This window comes from Geotrypetes seraphini, chromosome 14 (assembly GCF_902459505.1).
Source record: "Geotrypetes seraphini chromosome 14, aGeoSer1.1, whole genome shotgun sequence".
Lineage (NCBI taxonomy): Eukaryota > Metazoa > Chordata > Amphibia > Gymnophiona > Dermophiidae > Geotrypetes > Geotrypetes seraphini.
In genome coordinates, this window is record NC_047097.1 from 68,390,430 (window position 1) to 68,408,161 (window position 17,732).

At 42.2% G+C, this 17,732-nt stretch overlaps 1 long non-coding RNA gene across 1 annotated transcript in view; it reads right to left on the bottom strand.

Moving 5' to 3' along the window:
• Positions 1-17,732, bottom strand: part of LOC117348183 — a 153,140-nt gene that overhangs the window by 99,973 nt on the left and 35,435 nt on the right. The window contains exon 2 of the long non-coding RNA XR_004536922.1: positions 11,036-11,127. This is a non-coding gene — a long non-coding RNA (uncharacterized LOC117348183). The remainder of the gene's footprint in view (positions 1-11,035; positions 11,128-17,732) is intronic.

The window sequence follows — 17,732 nt, forward strand, 5'->3', positions numbered from 1 at the left end:
AATGCAAGGCCCGGGGGCCAATGGCACCCCCCAGAGACCTCTGTGGCAGCCTCCATTGTCTTTCTGGGGTTTTTTTTTTTTTTTCCTGCTACTCAACTTCTCTCCCAGGCTTTAATAGAAAGAGGGAAGAGGATGGGGGGGGGGGAGGGAAAAGCACATGCTCGAAAGACAAAAGAGAACACATTTAGAAATGCTCACCACCTCCTCCCCCAGTGAAGTTTGAACCTGGACTCGTGGAGATGGAAGTCATTGACAGGTCGATATTTGGTGGCTCTCCTTCAGATTATTAGAATCCAAATAGCCGCAGCTGAAGACCACTGGAAGAGGGGCATAAGTCAGTTACAGGCACTCCAATTAATGTCGTTTAGTAAGTGCACACTTGACTTTGGGCTGCATCCCTATTGAGGGTCACGGTATTGGGTAGAGATTGTGCCTTGCAGTTAACCTGCTGCTCATTACCACATGCTAAGGAGGCAGATACTGCGGTGCAGTTAAGCCACTCATCTAATCTGCTATTCAGCAATTTAATTTTTAATGTACATTCCAGTAACGCATGGTAATGACCATTGCTTTACCTTAATTGAAAAAATTGGCTTCCCTGGGGAGCTGGGAATGCGCCCAAGGTCAAGAAAGAGGTTTTTGCACTTCAAGTACCTTAAGTTTAGAGACTAATGTATGTTAGGCATAAAACCTCAGTGCAGCTTGATAAGCAAGCTCACCATTGTGGAATTTCAGGTTAGAGCGCGGGGGAAAGATTGAAGAGCACGCCCTGCGATTAACAGCAGCGTTGCTAATGCATGTTATCTGCTAAATTGACAGATAACACAGACCCGTTAAGTACCCCTTTCAAAGGTACAGTTAGGGCTAGATTTACTATCAAATTTCCATCCGGCCTGATTCACTTACCTCTCCTGCGATCCGCTTCGAATCCGTGCATGCAAATGAGGTGAAACGCATGCAAAGTAGGCTGGGACGCGATTCACAACACCAAATTTCCGATCCGACTGGGCTGGCCGATCACCTGAAGAAGCGACTGCTGGGGACCAGTCGAAAACGTCTTTCCGACTGAAAGCCCTGCTCTCTGCTTTGCAATCTCTCCTGCCTGCTCGCCCCGAATGCTGCCCTGCTCTGCCTCGATCTTCCCCAAATCTCTCCTGCCGCATCGCCGTTCTCCTGCCCTTCCCCGAATCTCTCCTGCCGCATCGTCGTTCTCCTGCCCTTCCCCGAATCTCTCCTGCCGCATCGTCGTTCTCCTGCCCTTCCCTGAAGCTCTCCTGCCGCCATCGCCATTCTCCTGCCCTTCCCTGAAGCTCTCCTGCCACATTGCCGTCCTCCTGCCTTTCCTTGAAGCTCTCCTGCCGCATCGCAGTTCTCCTGCCCTTCCACACCCAGCGAGCCCGTGGTTTTAACCTGCGGGTTTAAAGCGGGTTCAAACCACAGGCTCTTAGGGCTAAAAACTAACAAAAAAAAGTTTTCAAGTTAAAAAAAAAAAAAAGGTCGCATCTCAGACGGGCATGAGCAGACCATCTACAGATGGTCTGAGCATGCGCGGGGATCGCTATAAAGCGATCCATGCAAGCAGATGGGGGCGTTCCTCCGATCGCCCCCCATCTGCATATTTTTCATTCCTGAATTCACCGGATCTGCCTGGATCGGACCTGGATCGGGCAGGTTCGTGAATCCCAGCCTTAGTTGCCTTTGCTGTCACCTCAATGATGAGACCCACCAAAGTCCTAAATGACCCACTACTCTCAAAATGTGTCAGGCATTTCGGAAACATCTTTTCCACCTGCTTCATACCCGTCTCCAGACTGGTAGAATGCCATCGGCTTAGAACTCTGTGATCATCTTTTTATTTTAACTGGAATAGCAATACAACAAATAACATATAACTGGAAAAAACATGACATGTTAAATTACAATTTTTGGTGGAATTATGTATGCCATATATACAAAATGGAATTAACTATTGCAACACAAAAAGGCAATGTGAGTAAATTTCAAAAAATCTGGGGACCGTTAACAGAATACTGTAATGAATGATTAACTTTTCCCATGATAAGATATTTGAATAGAAGGGATTGGGGTGGGATTTTATTCCTAATTATTACATACTATATTAATATTTGAATGAATTTGCAACAAAGATGATTGTATGTATTATTGATTGGAAGGGAGGGAGGGATGGGGGATTATTATATTCAATAAGAATTATATAAATTTAGATTTTTGACATAATATTATAAATTTATATAATAGTGAGTTTTTAAAGAAATGTTAAATTTGAAATTAATATGTGAGTTAATCAAGTGTGTATATTCAAATTTCTAATGAATCTATTTAAAACACTTGTTGTAACATAAGAAAATGAATAAAGATTTGAAAACAGCAAAAAAAAAAAAAAGAACTCTGTGATCATCTGTCCCTGACCAGCTGATCTGTCCTTAGACAATTCAATCGCTTCTAATTATCATCCAGCAGCTGATCTTTCAGTCTTATCTAAAATAGCTAAACATCTAGTAAATGAACTACAGACAAATTCTACATAGTCCACCTACATCAATTTATTCAATTTTCTAGACTGTTCTCCCAGCTCAGAATGGTTTACATTAATTTATTCAGGTACTCAAGCATTTTTCCCTTTCTGTCCTGGTGGTCTCACAATCTATCTAATAATGTACCTGGGTCAATGGGGATTAAGTGACTTGTCCAGGGTCACAAGGAGCAGTGCAGGGTTTGAACCCACAACCTCAAGGTGCTGAGGCTGTAGCTTTAACCACTGCACCACTCAAGAGGAGCATCAGGCCTTCTCGCTGAGGTATTCCCTCTGCTGCATCACTGATGATGTCATCAGTAAAGCGGCACACATAAGGCCCCAGCGAGAAGGCCACGAAGCAGCCTGCGAGTGCTGCAGGCCTGACGCTCCTCTGCCGGATGGTATTTATGGTCGCGGTTGGTGGGTTTCGGTTGGGAGGGAAGGATGGAGGGTCAGAGGTGGTTCGGCTGCGCGGTGGGGGTGGCGGGTGCTCAAGGTTTTTGCTGCACAGGGGGATGGGAGGGATGGAGGGATAGGCAGATGGTGCAGAGGGAAGGCACAAGGGGATGGGTGAGAGGGGAGGAAGAATTGGGGTGAAGGAGAGGAAGGGAGAGATGATCATGTACAAGAAAAAAAAAATAATAATAAGCCCTACCCGAAAAATAACACATGAGTTTGATGTCTAACTTGCATTTAGGGGCAAAAATAATATGTAATTCCATAAATCTTTAAACAAAACAAGACCTTTTTTTCCTAGAAGATCAGCAGTTGAAATAAGAGACCCAAGACACTGCTAAAATGTTATTTTAAAGTACTGGTGCTTTGTCATGCCGAACCTGCTGGAAACGCAAGACATAGAGTGGAAGTTTATGATATACAGGCTAAGGCAGGATGGTGCGAAAACGGGCACAGGTGAGCCTGCTTCCCTTCGGCAACAAAGGTTAATTCTCTCCCGTAAGCTCTTTATCAAAGTCGGTGACAGGAAGGAATTGGTGTGAATCCGTCCCCTTGACACGGTGATTGAAAGAACTGTTCTCTTTTCTCTTCTGTGCAAAACCCGGCCTTGGGACTTTCGTCTCCCTTGAAAACTAAAGCGACACATTAGTCAACGCGTGTCAGCGAAGCCTCTCAAAACAAGACATTCAAAGCCGAAACTCAATCAGCCATAGCGTTGAGAAAAGGGCGACGGGACGCGGAAGTCTCTGCCGCCTCGACTCCACCTCTTGCGGCTCGGTTGTTTCCCCCCCTTGGTTTCGAGGTGCCACCCAAATGAGGACTCTAAAGGGGGGGGGACCCGCGTCTTCGATTTTATATCCCCCAAAAAGCATTCACGGGATGACTTTTTGTCTTCGATATCTCAGCCAGTAACTGCGTCGCATCTCGTCCCCACTGACACCTCTACCAATTTCTCATTAAAGATATTTCATGTTTTATTCAGGAATTTAAATGAAGCTATCAGAGCCTGTAATAGCATCAGTTTGCGATAATTGTATCTAGCTGATGCCAGCCTCAAGAGTTCTAATTAATATACATTTTGCTTGCTGGCCGTCTTTAAAGTCAGGTTTTGAGTGAAAACGACAGGAAAAAAAAAAATTTTCAATTTGGACCAGAAAATTCACTGAAATTGCTGTCATCGTATAAATTCCACTTATATGCTTCCTTGTAGTTTCCAGCTATTAATGTACAGAAAGGAGCTTTTTCCTTGTGCTGCCGATCACAGATCTATCTTTTTTATTATTGCAAATAAGACATTTAGACATGATTTTTTTTTCCCCCCCCCCTGTAAAACTGGCAGTACCATAGGAATTTGGAACGGTTTAATTTCATATTTTCTTGCTGTGAGCCACAAAGGTGACCTTCTTAAACTCTACCAGCATAAATAAGCTAACTTCTGGGCAGCTGTGTAATAGAAGCGCTGGCATCTAATTTGATGCCAAGATCATTACTAGAAGGGTTAGGTTTAGCTCTCATTTAGAATGAAAAAATAAATTAAATGTTGGAATTCAAGTCACCTGTTGTTGCTTATAAGCCCGAGATATTTTCTCAAATCACCGGAGTCTCTCCGATTCTCCTTAGACTGTGGTTTATAAGCCAGTCTTTAAGGATGCCATAAAAAGTGGTCAAAACCTTTGATTTCTTAAAGACATATTGAAATGTCTTGTGTAGAAAATTACCATCATGAGTGTCTTATGATATATACAAACTTCCTTATAAATGGGCTAATTTACCAGACATATATTTTTGCAGATATTAGTGTCAAAGAAATAAGATATTTCTCTTTGTGATAATTTCAGTTAAGGGTTCTGTTCTGCAGAGAAAAGATACTTTTTTTTTTTAATGGAAACCCGTCTGTTTAGAAAGCAACTCAGCTTTTTAGTAAAAGTTTGGAAAAGTTCTGGCTACCTCATATTTCCAACTGCATGTTTCTGCTTTATCGTTAGGTTGTTAGGTGGAGAGGACGTTTCAAAGTAATTTGCATGTGTAAAAAGCAATTTGCATGCATAAACGACTGCCTGAAAATTGTCCTCCCTCTGCGAGAGTAAATTTATAAACCATTTTTGCAAGTAAAACCCTGATTTATGCATGCAAGTAGGCTTTTATAAATTTAGACCACCGCTAAAGTCATGCATGTGCACTTGCACAGTAGGTAGAGCTAGGTAGATCATAGGTGGAGTTAGGGTGGGTCATGGGTGGAGTCACAAGTTATGTATTTTATAAAATAGAATGCCGTCCCGTCATTGCTCGTTGCCAGAAGCTTTTCAAAACCCAAAGTGCCAGGTTTTGAAAACACATCCAGATCACTGGACACGGTCTCACAAGGCAGACATGTCCTGGGAAATCCGGGCCTCTGGCAACCCTATCGTATCATAACTAGTAGGTGGAGAGTAGGAATGGGACAAATCTGTGGGGATGGTGTGTGTGAGAGGGGGCTAGGCACCATTTACCTTTATATCTGTTATTCTTGCAAAAGTGCACAGAACTTTCTTGGGCGTATTCATCAACGCAATGAAATAAGAGAAGATTTGGCAGTAGAAAGCACTCGTGTATATGAAATATTGTGCCGGTGTCTGTTTACAGATCAGATCGTGCAAGGCGTCTGGGGCTGTGGCCTCCCCGGCAGATCTTTCCTGGCTCAGCTTCTTTGCATTCAGATGAGTTGGGAAGCCTCCCTTAGGTGATCATGACAGGTGCGCTAGGGTAGAAACAATGACCAGAAACAGGTGCCTGCAATCCTCCACGGTATGTCAGGAACTGTGGCTCATTGATAACAGAGACTAGTCTCAGCAGAAATTTAAAAAAAAAATAAAAAAATTGAAAGCTAGTTCTGCTCAACTGATGATCATGCCAGGATAAGCATCTGTCTTGCTTTGGCATTCACTGCTGCAAATAAGACACACACACACACACATAGGACACATATGCACGAACGCACACACACACACAAATATAATGTCAAATGTTTCAGGAGTAGAATCGAAGATTGTAGCAGGATAAGCATCTATCTTCCTGTGACATAAACTGTTGGAAATAGAACATAGACAAAGTAATGCACTAAGGAACCAGATGGGGGCAGACTGCCCTGGGCATCATCTTTGTGGGGGCATTGGCACCTCTCCCCCCCACACCTCTTTAAATGTTTGCTGGCACAAGCCGTATCTATCCTCCCGCTGCTCGCACCAGCCTCAGCTTCCTTCCAACATTATGCCGTGTTCGCGGGACCAAGAAGTGGCATCAGAAGGGAGCCGAGGCTAGTGCGAGCGGCAGGTGGAAGACGCCTCTCGCGCTAGCGAACATTTCAACATTTCAATGGTACGTGGGGGCGGGCGCTCAATGCCAGACACCGCCGCTCTGGGTGCCAACCTCCCTAGCTACACTGCTGGACACACACACACACACACATATACATCCCCCCCCTCGAATTCCGTTTAGGTTGCTCAGATATGGGGGCAGATCCCAGATCCAATAGGCAGTTAGGTGTTAGTAACGAATTATTGGAGTTAACAAGCATTTGATTGGCAGTAATTTGGAGTTATGCGCAGATCTATTCTAAAGCTGGCGAATCCAGGCTCAAGAAGAAGCACTAAGCGAAAAGGAACGTCCGTAGAGCCAGACATACAATTACTGGTTTTGTAGAAGGAACAGAATTTTCTGCCAAGAGCCAGATAAATAATTGCTGGTTTTATAGAAAAACAAACAAAACCCCCCAGAATTTTTCTGTTGTAATGGAAAGTGATTTGAACTGCGAGTCAGTCTTCTGTTGAAAATTTTTGTCTCGCTATTCTTGGGATAGAATGATCTGGATTTGAACTGAGAGCCAGATAAATAACTGCTGGTTTTATGAAAGATGTTGGTTTGAACTGTTACCGATACAGTTCTGTTAGTAAATTACAGAGCAATATCGCACTACAAGAACACAAACTGTATGAAATAAACTAACATCTGCTAGTAAATTTCAGGTTAGAATAGCACGATAGCTACACAAGGTGCTTGCAACAAACTAACATTAATACAAGGCATAAGCAGTGGAATGCTGTTTTGTTTGGGGGGTGGGGACCCAAAAGCTCCACCCTAGCCCCAGCAGAATCCTGTGACACGACCTCTCACCAGCACCCCCCACTCACTCCTCCTTGTGCTGTAATTTTAAATCTTCGGGCAGCCACTGTGCAGTGTCCGATAGCAGGCCTGCCCCCGGAAGTAGAATGAAGGGATCTGGGGCAGGCCAACTCATTGACGCTGCGCGGCGGCTGTCCAAAGATTTAAAAGTACAGCGCCGGGAGGAGGTGGGTGGGGGAGTACAGCCACAACCGACTGGAAGCTGACAATTTTGGGGGAGGCCATGGCCCCTGTGGCCTCCCCCGTTCTGATGCCCATGATACAAGGAAGGTTTTTCTGCTCAATGACTACGTGCTGGATGGCACAGAGTTTTAACTGAAAACCTGTTGTAAAGCATCACCGAGATCTTTTCCTTCCTTTAAAGCATTCCTCTGTAAAAAAACAAACATATGAGCGGTATAATCTTACTATTGGTAGGGTTATAGACTTAGGGTTGCCAGATTTTCCAATCAGAAAATCCAGACCCCCCTACACACGCCCCCAGACCCGCCCATCCCCACCCTAATCCTGCCCACCAGTCCTGCCCTAGCCCCGCCCCCCTCTGCCTGCTCTTGTCCGCCACTCCACACTGCCCTCTCTTGTCCGCAAACTGGGTCAGGCAACGCAATTTGAGGAGGTTTTTCAAAACCCAAAGTGCCGGGTTTCGAAAAGCCGTTCAGACCCCCGGACATGTCCGGGGAAATCCAGACTTCTTGTAACCCTATATAGACTATTTCAACCTGTAAACCAATGCGCACCAGACCCTCTATACTTCCTAACCAGTGAACCAAAGTCCTTCAACTGTGGAAATCTGCCCAAACCGACTTGCTCTCGTAAATAGTTCACGCAACTATGTCCTGCGCAAGAAATGATGAATCCTAATACTGTATTCATAAGTAGGATTATCATATTTTGAGTGGTAAAACCCCGGACACATGACTCCGCCCCATTCCACCTCTGGTCCGCCCCACTCCTCCACAGCTACTTTAGAGGATATGGAATGGGTAGACCCAAAGACAGGGAGGAGAGTAGTGAGTGTAAGTTAGACATCTTCCAATAGTAGCCAGGTAATATATATAATTGAGGGCCCACGTAGGCTTGTGTATGTGGGGCATACTAGTCACCTCATCAAAATTAGGTGACATGAACACAAGTCGCTTATAGTAGGTGAAGTTCTGCAAGCTCCCTTGACGCAGCACTGGTTGGAGAAGGGTCATCAGGTGTCAGATTTAAAATGGAGACTGACCGACAACATAAAGATAGGTAGGGAGGGTGGCAACTATGAGAAGGTATTAAATTTCAGAGAGCAGTTTGGGATTTTTTCTTTATATAGGGTAGATGACATTGATTTAACCAGTTAATCAAAAAGTATACAAGCTGAATATCCAAAAAAATCAAAAAAATAACCAACAAATATTCAGAATAAAGCTGCTAATAGTGGGAGGAAACAGACTGAAAGGCAAGTAACTAACATGGAGGAAAAGACCTCAGTGTTTCAAGGAAACAACCAAGAAATTATATGTTCAGTTATAAACTGCCATACAAAACACATCCCAGGTCAAAAAACTCCATGGAAAAGATTCATAAAGATAGAGTTTAAAATACACAAGTTAAACTGCAAAAAAACAGCAAAAAAACTGTAAAAACTTGCACTTATCTTCCATTCATCTCCCACAAGCAGTGGAAATAAATATCCGTTGCTCCAATACGGAACCAGACACACTTTTCAAAGAATGAACTCAGTATTCCCGACAGGCCCTGTTTCGCCAAGTGGCTGCGTCAGGGGAATATCTTTAGAAAGAGAGCAACGGCCATTTTCCCGTGGAAGATTTTTTGAAGCAGTTGCTCTCTTTCTAAAGATATTCCCCTGACGCAGCCACTTGGCGAAACAGGGCCTGTCAGGAATACTGAGTTCATTCTTTGAAAAGTGTGTCTGGTTCCGTATTGGAGCAACGGATATTTCTTTCCACTGCTTGTGGGAGATGAATGGAAGATAAGTACAAGTTTTTATAGTTTTTTGCTGGTTTTTGCAGTTTAATTGGTGTATTTTAAACTGTATCTTTATGAATCTCTTCCATGGAGTTTTTTGACCTGGGATGTGTTTTGTGTGGCAGTTTATAACTGAACATATAGTTTTTTGGTTGTTTCCTTGAAACACTGAGGTCTTTTTCTCCATGTTAGTTACTTGTCTTTCAGCCTCTTTCCTTCCACTATTAGCAGCTTTATTCTGAATATTTGTTGGTTATTTTTTTGATTGATTTAACCAGGTCAGGTCCTTGATTGATGGGAGAGGAGATTACGTCAAAGGCGCGTGTATATAAGATATGGGGGTGGAGCTGGTCTTTCAGGCTGTCCGGAAGTACGGGGAGAATCAGGAAGTCACGGCAGTATGAGGTAGGAGAATTAAACTGGACTGCTTGATGAATCGTGGCTCCATGGAAGGAAATGTAGACCAGGGTTTCAAGGCCTACATTTTCGTCACCTACCTTTCATGTGAATCGCAGCTACGGAGGCGCCTAATGACACTTCCAACCTTACTGTTTTTCTTCAAAAATACCTTAAGACAGCTTAGAACATCTCAAAGACCTCGGCGGTGTTGCTGAGTGAAAATCTAGTTTTAACACACGCAGTCTTTACACGCCTTTGCCCATGCCAAACAGACGACGGCAATCTGCAGCCCGGGGCACGCGGAGGAACACGGTAGAAGCTGCAACCTTTCCAGAGAATATGGCCCTGAGTTAAGCAATGGGGATTCCTCGATACAGCCTGGTGGCGAAACATAGTCCTATGTCGGAATATGCACCCCAAGCAGCTTTTTTTGCAATAAAATTAAGATGAGTATTTATACCTATAAGATATATAAGATAGCACTATAAAGCACTGTCAAGATATTGGACTAATGATGAGTCTGGTTTATAAAGACTGCGTGTGTTAAAACTAGATTTTCACTCAGCAACACCGCCGAGGTCTTTGAGATGTTCTAAGCTGTCTTAAGGTATTTTTGAAGAAAAACAGTTGTGTGTATATCTACCTTAAAAAAAATTTTTAAAGCCTATATATTATGTACTTCCAGTGGCATTAGGCATCGTAAAGCACCTCCATAGTCTTGATGCTGGCACCTTTTTCTACATTTTTACTGTAGGCCTATATGTCTCTAGTGAGCTCACAATCTGCCATTTTGTTCCTGGAGAATGGAGGGTTAACTGACTTGCAATACAAAAAACAAGAAAGAATCCAGCTAAAAAAAAAATGCTACATAACAAAGTCCAACAAAGAGATACTTTCTCTTCTGTTGTAGTCGCAGAATCCCAGTTTCAGCGAATGCCTTCTTCAGGGGACTAGTGAAATAAAGCCATCTTTTCTATCCCAGTAGAAATCACAGAGTTGTCAGAATTCTGGATCCAAGGCAGAGAAATCCTGGACAGGTGTAGATAAAATTTGCTGATAATGAGCCGCCCTGGCAAGAGAGCTCCAAGTGAGTGCTATGAGCACAATTGGGTTAATTGACTTGCCCAAGGTCATAACAAGGTCATTTGGGAATATAACCCAGGTCCCCCAGATCTCAGTCCACTGCATTAACCTTTAGGCAATTCCACCACTCCATAAGAAAAAAGTGGAATTCTTTAAGGGAAGTCTTGCAGCAATCTTATTTACTGCAAGACTTCAAAATAAAAGAGCAGAAAGTCTTTGGGACTCATAAAGGTAACATTTTCACTTTATTTTACCTGGCTAATATTAAAGTGGAATTGTGACATTAATGAGTACTATGGAGCACATTATTATATGTCTTTTTACACAATAGTTTAACATAGTTATCACAGCCTAGGTCTCTTGCTATATTAAAAACAATATTTCTCTGTTTTGACTGGCTTTTTGCCTTCAAGATTTAGATTAAATAACACATACCATGAGCCAAACAATGCGTAGGCCTTGGGTTGGTATAGTTCGTCTCTGTCTTGGAAAATTCTGGAGGTGTTTGAAGTTTACCGCTATCCAATCTTGAAGGAGAACAAAATGAAAAAAAATTATATATATATCTATATATCTAAATATCTATATATTTCAGTTGTGTTCCCAAGTTCTGTGATCTCATTTAACTGGAGGGGACTCAGAGTTTTTTGCTTGGATTAATAGACACAACCACCCCTTGTGGCTGTATTTCAAGTGAAAATAATATTGGTAGCCTATAGCACAGTTCACATGGGCAAACGCCTGATCTCCTTTAATAAGACAGAAAGGAGAAAGTAGCATTCCGCTACATATTGCTTTTATATTAACAGGCTGGATTCTTTTCTTTTGTGAAAACGAGGAGCTTACGTCACCTTGAATTTTCAAGCATGTGCTCTGTTGGAATTGCAACGGGGGTTTACTCATGCCTTTTTACACCCAATACTTACTAAAATAAGCCTAATACATACAAATATAACTTATGTCATAAAAATGCAAAAGACCGACATTCCAAATGATTTAACCAGGCAAACGAGACTTCTACCTAGAGAAATCACCCTGAGCAGCTCAGGGGGCGATATTCTGTGGCGCTTAACAAAGGCAGGGCCCCAAAATATCGCCAGGGGCCACAGTAGCACTGTCCAGGCAGAGCCAGAGTGGTCCAGGAATGTGAGTTGGGACAACCTTGGAAGTTATGCACGCAACGACTGTATTCCGTTCCAATGCCCACAGAGCTGAGCAGGGAAGCAGGGACCACTTAAATAGCAGTTCTAATTTTGCCTGATTTAGGTTTGCGCATAGAATATCAGCCAATTCAGTGCCGGTTCTAACTTATGCTGGGTTTTAGCGCGGGCCAGCGAGGTAAATGCCCCAACATTCATAGGAATTCTACGAGCGTCGGAGCATTTACCTTGCCAGTCTGCGCTAAAAACTTCTAGCGGCGTTTAGCAAAAAGAGCCCTTAGTTGGTAGCAGTCAGCATTAAAAAACAAACAAACAAACAAAAAAAAACTAGGGCTGCACCAAATATTCAAAGTCAATTTGCTTCAGCCCTGAATATTGCCGCACATATATTATTCATATTTGGCCGAATAGTGATTTAAATGAGACAGAAACCGCCTCTCCTGTTTCGAGAGATGACCAAGCTGCCTACATACCAGGAAATAGACACCCATACCGCACCTTGGTTCGAGAGTCCAGGCCTAAGCCCTCAATGGAGACGGCCCCAACTTTGTTGGTTGGGCTGAGAACTTTTCAGTGGCCCCTCGTAGTTTTTCTCTCTCTTTTATTTCTGGATTCAATAGTAAAGGTTGGCGATGTAGCCAAATTGCAATCCAAACAGTAGTTTCCTGATCAAACAGAGCATAAACTACAGTATTATCTAGAAATAATTAAAAAAAACAAACATATGGCCAATCCAGTCGTCTTATTCATACCCATATTCTCTTGAATTCAGATACAGTCTTTGTCGTCACCACCTTCACTAGGAGGACATTCCATGCATCCCCTATCCTTTCCACGAAGAAATAGTCCTGAGTTTATGCCTTTTTTATTTTCATTATATGCCGCCTCATTCTAGAGCAGAGGTGTCCAACCTTTTGGCTTCCCTGGGCCGCATTGGCCGATAAAAATGTTTCTGGGGCCGCACAAATGCGCAAATGCTGCAGCAAGACAGAGGAGGGAGCCGGCAAGACGGTAAACACCAGGGGGCAGCAGAGGAAAACACTGCATCGCCCTCGACCGGGGCCACACAAAATCCTTCATGAGGCCGCAGGTTGGACACCCCTGTTCTAGAGCTTCCTTTCTACTGAAAGAGAGGCTCACCTCCTGCGTATTTATGCCAGACGGATATTTAAAAGTCTCTATCATATTACTCTTCTTTCACGCTTCTTTCAAAGTGTACTTAGTGGGCCCGATTCGGTATAGGACGCCCGGTCCTAAGCGGCTTTTGAGAATTGCACACGGGCGTCCTATATAGAATTGCGCCCAACCACCCCAATTCTCTAACCGGCGTCTACGTCCCAGGCGCCGGTTAGAGAATCGCAAAGAATGGAGTGACCGAGATGGTGCGCATGGAACGGTCAGAGAATTGAGATAGGTAGGAAATCCCTTTCCGAGTGCTTTAAAGGTGATAGAAAGTATTTAAGCCCTCTTAAGTATCTCTTGACATGACACCATTTGAAGCCACAGAAGAGTTAATTTAAAAGCAGAAGTGCGCACAACTTTATCATACACTGTTTGTACTGTGCTGATTGCTGGCTTCTTGGTAGTAACAGGAGGGCTAATGTGATGTATTACATGTCATGGTATCATAACCGGGTATGCATATCTCTTCCGTGTTGTGCTGCCTATTTATGCTTATTCAGCCCTTTGAATAATTTAACACATTTTATATTTCAAATTAGCCATGACAATTTGACGGGGCTGCTAGCAGTTAACTTGAAACACTCAGTGTTAGGTCAAAATAGGACCCTGGCATCTGCTAAACAGAAGGACACGTCCTATTCAACAAAGAATAATTACATTTCTTCTTGTACATTTTTAGGGGTGGAGGGTATCGTACAAGCCAGTACAGCGGACCAGCACCTGCGGTATTGCGCATGTAATGTGTGTAAATACTGCCCAAACCCTCCTTAATTAAGCAATATTCCTAAGGAGCATTGCAAATCATCGATGAAGTTGAATGATAAGGCAAAAAAAAACCCCGAGTATTTCTTTCAGACTCACCTCTGGATTCTATAATGGCATCCAAATTTGAGCTTCTTCAGTTTATACCTACAATATTGTGAATTTAATGTACATTACATTAGAGATTTCTATTCCGCCATTACCTTGCGGTTCAAGGCGGATTACAAAAGAGATAAAAAAAAACGGAGGGTTACAATGGAAGAACATTTGTCCTTTCTAGAGAGGTAAAGAATAGGTTATGTAGTTTTTGTGTGGCGGGAAGAGGGAGGGGGGAAGGACGGTAAGTTTGAAGTTATGGCTGTTTCAGGAATTTCTTGAAGAATGTAGTTTTTATTTCTTTTCTGAACATAAAAAGTGCTCAGTGTCTTTATCTCTTGCATGCGAGCCACAATGAGATCATTGAGGGACCATCATCGCACTTTTGGGTCCCTTTTTAAACATTATTGCTGATCTTATAGTGCAAGACCGTCCAACAAGTTCCAGTACCGTCTCATATACACTATTCAATACATTATTGCACTTATCTTATTTATCTTGGAAGGTCAAATCTTGTGGCTCCGCAGGCTTGCTATTCCGATGAGATTTAGTGAATAAAGATGTCCAAATTGTGCAAAAAGTGCTAATGTGCAAACTATTGAGTGTTCTTAACTCCCCAACTCAGTCCCGGGTTTCGCCACGATGGCTTCTTCAGGACAAGTGTTTACTCAAATGTGTTGTGCATTCCCTGACCAGAAACGCCAGCTATTCACTTCATTTAGCCGCTAAAAAGAGATGCATGCAAGAGATAAGACACTGAGCACTTTTTATATGTTTAAATATTTATTTATATATACATAAGATGAGAATATAGAAGTAAATTAAATTCACAATATTGTAGGTATAAACTGAAGAAGCTGGTAATCAATTTGAATCAATTTTATAGCACTACCGACAATTTAGAAATCTATACTCTTTAATATTTATAGTTACCCAAATTTGAGCGCCAAAAATGGTGTGCGGATCGAACATGCACATGCAAATTAAGTAGTGAAGAATTCATTAACTAGCAAAAAAAAAAAACCCCAAACTGATGTCAACACTCAATTATTGCAGCTAATAGGCAGTAATTAGATTTTTTTGTTCCCATCTTCCCAACATACTATTCTATAGCTTCAAGTGCCTACATCTTCAAGCGCGCAACTCAAAAAAGGGCCGAACTTGGTAGACGCCTACTTCTTTGCATTGAATTTTAGTTGCCAGACATTAGACCATTCTTCTAACTTTTGCAGATCCTTCCTCATGTTTTCCACTCCCTCCAGGGTGCCCACGCTGTTACAGATCTTGGTATCATCCGCAAAAAAGGCAAATTTACCTTCTAACCTTTTGGTAATGTCGCTCACAAACATAGTGAACAGAATCGGCCCCAGCAGTGGCACTCCATTGCTCAACATTCTCTCATCCAAGTGAATTTCATTCCTGTGCTGATGTTTTAAACTAGGGCTTGGCTGACCTCAATTTCCCACTGTGATAACTCTTGAGACGGCCTTAGGTATAACAGGAGCATTTGACTGAAAATTTTGATGTCTCTATCTGTTAAATGTACAGGAAACAGATAAGTACACTCTTTTTATAACATTGTTGGGTTTTGTTTTTTTTGTTGTTGTTGTTTTGGGGTTTTTTTTGGGGGGGGGGGGTTTCACCCCACTGTGCACTTTAGGAATCAATGGATAATGTTGTTTCTTGGAGCTAATTCAATCCAAACTTAGTCTTCTATAACGAGTCATCTCGACTATGGGGCTCGATCCGGTTCACAAAAATTTACTAAAAGGACAAGGAAAGAGAATAATTGGACATGGAAGTCATCAACTGCAATCCCTTATTTGTCGGTTAAAAATGTCTTTAAAGTTTTCTGAAAGATTATCAGAGAAGGAAGGATTCTAATTTCTATAGGAAGATCATTCCAAATTTTTTACAAGGGAGAATATCCGAGTGATAGATCCTACCTAAAGCTTTGATTCCCCTGATAGAAGGGAAGGCTAATTTAAATTTAAGAATTGCCCTAGGGCAGGGATGTCAAAGTACCTCCTTGAGGCTGCAATCCAGTCAGGTTTTCAGGATTTCCCCAATGAATATGCATGAGATCTATTAGCATACAATGAAAGCAGTGCATGCAAATAGATCTCATGCATATTCATTGGGGAAACCCTGAAAACCTGACTGGATTGCGGCCCTTGAGGAGGAACTTTGACACCCCTGCCCTAGGGGATAAAGGCTGTTGGGAGTTAAACGAAAAAGTAATCAATGGGGAAAAAAAAAATCCCATATAGGATTTTGAATATAATGATGGCACATTTGAATTGGATTCTCCAATTCAAATGTTTGTATTTTGGAGATCGTCGTCAATCTATTCAGTCCAGAGAAAGATTTTTTTTTTTTTTTTTAATGCACCAAGAGACTTTTGCACCAGGTGCTTCATACAATATCCTTGTAAATGTATTTTTTGGTTACATGATGCCAAATATATATTTTTGAAAAATCACATTCGTGCTTCATTTTGGACACTAAACAGAAGTTGGGCCAGGTATTACCCAGGGTGGAAATGAATAGGGTGGCAGCCAACTCTCTGTACATAAAAATTATTCACTTCCATAGGTTAAGAACCTAAGAATAGCCTTACTGGGTCAGACCAATGATCCATCAAATCCAGTAGCCCGTTCGCACGGTGGCCAATCCAGGTTACTAGTACTTGGACAAAAACCAAGGAGTAGCAACATTCCAGAATCCCAAAAAGTAACAAAAGATTCCAGAACCCCAAAGATTCTCAAGATTCCAGGCAGAATCTCAAAGAAGAGCAAGATTCCGGAACCCCAAAGAGTAACAAAAGATTCTAGAACCCCAAAGAGTATCAAGATTCCATACTACTGATCCAGGGCAAGCAGTGGCTTCCCCCATGTCTTTCTCAATAACAGACTACAGACTTTTCCTCCAGGAACTTGTCCAAACCTTTCTTAAAATCAGCTACGCCTTTTGACTTGGTTTTTGGTAATAGATTTCCTAGGGTGCAACATGGATATCTTTCCACTGCAAGTCTACTATAGTACTGCACATATTACATAATATATTGCGTCCTTAATCATTGTCTTGACATACTTTTCAATGCAAGATGATTGTAGTGAGTATGTGTTAAATTTAGATAGAAAAAAAAAAAAAAATCACTTCTGAATGTGTCTCAGTGGTAAAACTTGCCCCTTTCAATTCTTGAAATCTTATCTTTTACCATGAAACTGAACTTAAAGACAGCAGTAGGTTCTGCAATTTGTACGATTCCCATTGTTGAAAATGTGGCAGCTAATTTTGCAAACATATAATGCAGCCATATTGAGAGCAAGCCATATGAACCTTTCCCTTAAGATCTCTGAAAAGGCCATATTGTAATCATGATGGCACATAAGTGAAAAATCTTCTGGGTGGCTGTCTGCCCCTGCCCACCAAGTGCAGCATTAAACAATGGCACCACTGTAGCGAATGACATAATTAATGGTGGCCATAGAAACATTCCATGCTTTGCACAATGGTAAACTTTGCTCATCGTTCATCACTGACTTTCTGAGAGATTGCCAAATTATTGAAATATGATAGCAAAGGACGGAATGTGTAATAAGTAGTCCATTTACTAAACCTGTCAAAGCTATTGAAAACTGAATGAGTGAAGGCAAGGAAAAGTATCAAAAGACCAGCTATGGCAAGATGTTCAAGCTTGACAGAATTCACTGTTCACCATCACGGTCGGACAATTGCCTAATAGAATAAAAATGGTTTACAAGGCCATAGAGGATGAATTTGGCAATGACAGATGTCCTGGACTTTATTCATTGGAGTCCTAAAGCTGGAATTGTTCCCTGCCTTTACCCACACGGGATCTGCCCTCTCGTTTCCTTGCATGTTCACGGCAATCTTAGAAAGAAAATGAATACGCTAAAGAAGCGAGG